At 32.4% G+C, this 5,779-nt stretch overlaps 1 protein-coding gene across 1 annotated transcript in view; it reads left to right on the top strand.

The window, feature by feature from the left end:
- The first annotated feature begins 2,833 nt into the window (after positions 1–2,833).
- Positions 2,834–5,779, top strand: part of LOC132756286 (uncharacterized) — a 43,081-nt gene continuing 40,135 nt past the window's right edge. Inside the window, exon 1 of the mRNA XM_060747312.1 lies at positions 2,834–2,944. The gene's annotated coding sequence lies outside the window, so the exon portion shown is untranslated. The remainder of the gene's footprint in view (positions 2,945–5,779) is intronic.

The raw sequence follows: 5,779 nt of genomic DNA, 5'->3' as shown, positions 1-5,779 counted from the left end.
GTTGTTCTGCCCTTCCAACTCATAGTTAGTTCGCATTCACAAAGTACCAAGGCGTAAGGTTTGTTGATATATCAACATCGGTGGAAGAAGAAAAATAAAAACAATATATAGAAGAATATTCTAAGCCGATGATAAACATTTATTAAGTAAGTGCCTCGTCCCCTTTTAAAATTCCATTTTATTTAGTTTCGCCCATTGCTTTCTCATTTAGGGCACACGCTAGGAGATCATATGCGGCTTTCATAGAATGGCATTAACGTGTTACATTGAAGGTTCCATGATAACCGCTATATGAACACTTCTGCGGATGTTTCGAAATTCAAAATTTTACCAGTTCATGTTTAATTTTGTATTCTGCTTAAGCCAGTACTAGGGGACGTGGACGGTAGCTTGCAAATACTACTACCGTCCATGAACAGACTCAATCAAACCTAGTCAGCAACATTCTCAAACTTGTCGTGTTTGGCTTTCTTAATGGATTCTGTTTTTTTTCTGTATTTGACTTATGTGTACTTGTCCAATAGCATTCAGTATTGAACACAATTATGCATAATAACCTTATTGTATAAATCACAGAAACAGACGCACTTGAACGACTACACTGTGTAGGCGTTTATAGATTATAATGCTTTGGCCAGAGCCTGGTTTTTTATATTACATTAAAGGAAAAGCCCCATCCTTTCCGATGAGCTATTTCTAAGCGAAATCGTGTCTAATAAACATACGACAAACATCGAACTCTTCGAAATAAAAATGCCAATATACTTAGTTTGTAGTATTACCTTGCTGCCCTTACAAATTTTATGCATATGGTGGCTGATTACGCCATGCCGTATTTTAGCTTCTTTGCCTCAAAATGCGAAAACACGAAGGGACGGCAAAGTGAAAATACGAAAGATGGAATGCAAATATACGACAGATATTATGTGCCGTAGTTTCGCCCTCCTCTCGTAATTTCGCTTTTTTGCCTCAAAAATCCGAAAAAGCAATAACACGAAGAATTTCGTCCATTCGCGTTTCGCTTTCTTGTGGCAAAGGAGAGAAAACTCGTCATGGCGTAAATCATCCACTATACATGCATATCATGCATATAGCATCAAAACTGGCTCTATCACTTTACGTATACAGAATTGTAATGTAAGACATAAAAGCTTTCTTGTGTGAAACTACAGTGTTTATAAAGATCTTCGATATTTTACGCATGAAACGTTAGATTGTTTGTGGTCCTATGTAAAAATCCCTGGGGCAAAAAAAACGTGAAGCATCTAAATTCTGTATCGTGTGATAAATGTATGGGTATGGAATTAAATGTAATGCAATATGATGATACTTTATATAATAAAATGAGACATACATTTTTAAAAAAGTAAATCATACTTGCATGAAATATATGCAACAATAAAGCAGTTTTATAGTCCTTAAAGACAAAAACCACTTACAGGACATCAGAATGTCAATAAAATAACCTTTAAGATTTCATTTTTTGCGAAATATTAACAGACCAGAAGTATGGTGGCATATTTCTGCCACCATATAACCTGATACCTAACTAGTTAATTAAGAGGTTAACTAGTTACGTAACTAGTTAACCTGATACCTAACTAGTTAATTAAGAGGTTAACTAGTTACGTAACTAGTTACTGATAACTAAATATTTAATTAAGAGGTTAACTAGTTACGTAACTAGTTAACCTCTTAATTAACTAGTTAGTTATCAGGTTATCTGGTGGCAGAAATATGCCACCATACGGAAGGTTATGTTATCACTAGAAATTAAGTAGACAACAGTGGATCTGGCCGGCGCGTCACTTAATTGTTATCGAAACAGAGCTGGGTTTTTGTAACATCATGAAATAAGGCCAACATTTTTTATCAAGCATTTTACGAGATTTTTTTTTTTAATTTAAGAGTCGGGGGTGGGGGATAAATAATAAATATTAGGAAGTTTAAGTTTTTGATCAGTCGACCTTGAAAAAAACAAAAACAACAATTTTGACGCCGTTACATGTCGCAGTTACCTTTATTGTCGCACTTGCCGTTAAATGTCGTATTGTTGCCGCTAAATCTCGCAACCGCCGTTAAATGTCTCAAGATATTTTGCATTTAAATATCGTAATTATGACTTAAATGCAGCACTATTTTCCCTTATTGTTAATGACACAAGATTACCGTTTAATGTCGCAATATCTAAATTCATGTTAAAGATCCTATATGTTGTAATTAAATATTTAACAATATGTGTATAATTATTCTTCTAAAACAATTTCCAAACATCCAAGAATATATTAAATATGTACTGCAAATGTTTATACGCATTATAAGTAATCTTTTAAAATATATGCATACATTTCTGATTGAAAAATTTGGCCTAAGACCTTTTCGAAAAAAAATTTCTAATAACCTTCCGTTATTTACATAAAATGTAAATTCGGTAATATCTTTACAAATAATGCTTTTTGGAACTTACACAGACAGACAGACATATACTTTTATTTACAATCAGGTTCTACAGTACATATACATGAAACAACATGATTTATTCACTTAGACAAATATAGAATATATATACACATGGCAGTTTGCTAGCAGATTATGGTATGAATATAAATTGTTGAAAAGGTATTTACTAAATTTAATCATTGTTATATTTTTAACAAGGGGGGAGTTTGAGATTAAACTCTTATTGATGGTCATCAAATCTTAAATTGTACAATCACTTTAGCGTTTATACAGCAATTTACGTAGTACACTTTCACAAGTGTGGCACTGAAAAGGTCAGTACGTAGGTGGGTGGGTGTTTACAGTTCAGTAATTGGGAATCTCGTGCGACTTGTGGATGTGTACATGTGGGTATATATAAATATGGAAAACAGTTTATAAATAAAGAAATGAACGGATTTACACATGTGCTGAAAAAATAACAAATATAGATTCGATTGACTGGGTAAGTTATTTCTTAACATTGTTTTTCAATTTCGAAACCGTTGCTTTATGTTTATTCAATAATTGCCCCTGGTTACATTACGCGTGGCAGCTGAAGTAAAGTAAACAAAAATCAACAAAATGTAAGCATCTGACAGGTTAAATAAGGCAATATTCTTCATAAAAAGTAAAAAAAAACCCAACAAATTCAGAGTATTAAAAAAACATATTGTATTTTTTGTATCTAGGCTGTATCTCGTATAAAATTGACAGGAATCATTTATTGAATCAAAGCACAGAAAGCGCTGAATTTGTTTGGGTCTCAGAATGTCAGAAAGGTGAAGGTTGTGAGATTATAAACCAATTTGTTTTTGTAAAGTGCCACCAGTGCTTTCCAGCGTTTTAATTGTAGTTAATTGGCTTTAAGACTAATTGCAATACTGATATTCAATTTAATGTTTATTTGACTTAAACAATTTGAAAAATAAAAGTTTCCTTCCTGGATTTGAACTCCAGACCCCTCGGCCACAGTGAAGTTATAAGTAAAAGGCCTAGAGAAAACCATATTATTCTAAATTAGGGTTTGTAGCCCTTATTATTTCGACGCTAACTGTTGTCTAATACAGATGTTAATAATCATGGAGATTATTATAAGCATGTATATTAATAACGGATAAAACAATATTAGAAATATTCGACCATTCGGGAATTACTTTGCTTGAAAATTAATGCGCCAGTCATTTGACCATCTTTACGCAGTGATCTCCCCTGAATTTTTTCAGCGTTAGTGTACATATAAAGGGAAGTAATCGCTTCAAAAAAGCGGCCTACTTTCGGCATTTGCAATTAACAGCAACAGACTCTGAAATTTCGGTACCATTATTTGTTTGATCTGACGACCCAAACAAATAAAAATGACAATATGCGTTTAGAGAAAATAGCAACATTTTTTTGATAAAGAGAATGAAGTATTTCTCGAATGTTCAAACAATTGATTCAAAGTTAACATGGACGATATATGTTGGCGTTCGGATTTATCATCATTCCGGAAATTTACGTTAAATATAATTCTAGCGTTTTGTTCTTTAAGGCCTACATTTTGATTCAAATATTATCCTTTAATTAAATCGGATTTGTTGGTATATAGAATGAATACTGGCAGTGACAAATAAATTAATATCAACATAACGGCCAAATTTGTAATAGAATTGCAAAATTCAGGGTGAAAGGAACATTTTGGATGACCGCAGATTTACGTTATTAAATTCACTTCATGATTTTATCTGTGTTGTATGAAATTGACACATTGAAGAACAAACTAACTTTGTAGAAGTAACAGAGTCCTATTGATATATACTTAAAAGTAACAACCCATTAATGTATTTAGAAATGATTTATTTGAATGACTTTCATCCAATATCACCGTGCATATCTTGGAACGCGGGAATGTGCAAATATCGCAAAAGAAACGCAGAATATGCGAACACCAAGGCCAAAACGAGAAACACAGCGAGTAACAAAATAATTATCAAATGACATTATACCTCAACCAGCAATATATTTACTGTCCAGGTATATGACAACCTTTTTTTATATAATTAGTAAGAATGACAACCTGACTGTCGTTTTGAAGGCCAGATTCAGGTTTCACTTTCCGTTACTCTTCGCTACATATTAATGAGATTGAGGAAACAGCTAAAATTAGATTCGGCTACTTTTTATGTTTCAACCAGCGTTGGTTCGGTGCATCATTTACGAATTCGGCGTTACTTTGTTAAAATGGTCACAGTCATACATACTTTGTCTGCTAATTTTAGTGTGATATATATGACATGAATGGTTTGCAAATGTCTCAGGTACACCGGATGTTAAAACCATAATGTAATATATACTTTATTATGATAGTAAAATATATCGACGAAGCATGAACAGTCGACATCAATACGCTAGACAGAACGTCACTCTCACGAATGATCTTGAAAAATAATCAAGATAAAGTCATAGAAACAATACGCATACAAGTTTATTTAGCTACACAACTCAAAATAAGAAAACATGCAAAATAAACAGAGACTTAAACACTTAAAAAGAGAAAGAAATTGGATTGATTTTTAAATTTCCATTTTTGTAGTATGTCCGTTTTCAATTTCAGAAGAATGAAGACGAAAATAAAAATGCTTTTACCCTGTCCAAACTGCACATAAAGTATAATGTCTACAGAGGGGCCCTTTTTAAGGCAACTCACGTATTAGTAACCTAATTTCACCCTTATAGAGCAAAATCTCCCAGCAACGACAATAATGTATGTCTACCAAAGGATATTGTTGTTCTTTCTGCAGAGGTTATTCTGTATTTACAGGCTCTGTGTTGGTGGCAAAATGTATTTACTTTCAACTCCAGTGGTTGATTTAAGCATAGTCCAAATGAAATCATAACGAAATAAAGAATAAATAAAGTACATGTAATTGACAAACGTGAAATATTTGTGTTATATTAATTAACAGATTTAGGATAACATAAACATTCAATCTGTTTTCAATGTAAAACATGTATACTTAATAATCTACAAAATGATATTACAGGACCAGACAGTAATGTTTTAAAAAATGAGTTTGATCCAGTCGGCTTTGAATACAGTGTAATGGTATATTTGTACATATTTATTCGGTGTAGCAAAACATGTGTCGCCGTTGTATAAAACCTTTTTTACATCCAGAGCACAAATGACAAAAATATAATGTTAATGAACGACGACTTTATAACAAAAAACAAGTACAACAATAACAACAACAACATCAGCAAAAGTACCTATGTTAACAAAATGTTCATATCAGTAAATTGATATTAATATTAATTA

The sequence above is a fragment of the Ruditapes philippinarum genome, unplaced genomic scaffold, assembly GCF_026571515.1.
Source record: "Ruditapes philippinarum isolate M1 unplaced genomic scaffold, ASM2657151v2 ctg2643_1_1_1_1, whole genome shotgun sequence".
Lineage (NCBI taxonomy): Eukaryota > Metazoa > Mollusca > Bivalvia > Venerida > Veneridae > Ruditapes > Ruditapes philippinarum.
The sequence above is the reverse complement of the archived record's forward strand: the minus strand, read 5'-3'. Positions and strand labels throughout refer to the sequence as shown.